The 846-nt window shown below is 55.4% G+C and overlaps 1 non-coding gene across 1 annotated transcript; it reads left to right on the top strand.

Annotated features, from left to right (window-relative positions):
- The first annotated feature begins 222 nt into the window (after positions 1-222).
- TRNAL-UAA lies at positions 223-305 on the top strand. The gene has a single exon. It is a non-coding gene; the product is annotated as a tRNA-Leu (tRNA).
- The last annotated feature ends 541 nt before the right edge of the window (positions 306-846 follow it).

Raw genomic sequence — 846 nt, 5'->3', positions numbered from 1 at the left:
CCTAGTGTGACACACAGGGGCTGTGCCATCCTCCATGGCCCACGAGACCTGGTGCCTCCCAGTGAGATGTTCCACCAGTTTGCTGGGGACATAAAAGAAGGCAGTGAGGAGGGGAAGCTGTCACTGGGCTTGGGAAGCGTCTTGGGTTGTGACCTTGAAGGCTTGGTGAGGTGTGTGCCCTCCAGAGGAGAAGCTAGTGGGACAGGGGAGAGCTTACAGCCCACCAGGATGGCCGAGTGGTGAAGGCGTTGGACTTAAGATCCAATGGGCGCATGCCCGCGTGGGTTCGAACCCCACTTCTGGTAGGAACCTCCTTTTTCTCTTGGTCCAAATCCGCCACCCCAGCTTCTAGAGCATTGGTTCAGAGCAGGGATGGGAGCTCTGGGCCGTGTGCCTGGGGAGCGAAAGCCATTCAACGCCCCAACATGAGGACCCTGGTGGAACTGAGCCACCCTATTGTCCAGCACCCTATTGTCCAGGCTGAACATGGAGAGAGACATGAGCTGGTCTCTCTGGCATGCAGGGTGCGGCTCTCGTCCTTCATGCAGGGAGTGCTGAGACCGTCATGGGCTTGAATCCCACATGCTCCCAAAATAACAACTTGTTTTTCCCATGGCAGAAATAGAAAAACCTGACTAATCTGAAGAGGGGGGAAAAAAAGTGTTGAGCTCTAAACAGCTCAGGCAAGTCACAAATGGAAACCAGCACAAACAAGTGGGTTCAGGGAGATGGGTCTGGGGTTTGTGGAGACTGCTCCACACCAGCTTCTCTTGCCAGCTCTGTTCCATGACCCCAGACCCACTGCTTGGCTCATCCAAAGCACTATTTGGCACTCCCCGGGGGGAT

This window comes from Aptenodytes forsteri, unplaced genomic scaffold, assembly GCF_000699145.1.
Source record: "Aptenodytes forsteri isolate BGI_AS27 unplaced genomic scaffold, ASM69914v1 Scaffold53, whole genome shotgun sequence".
NCBI classification, from domain to species: Eukaryota; Metazoa; Chordata; class Aves; order Sphenisciformes; family Spheniscidae; genus Aptenodytes; species Aptenodytes forsteri.
Note: the sequence above shows the minus strand (reverse complement) of the source record. Positions and strands in the feature narration are given on the sequence as shown.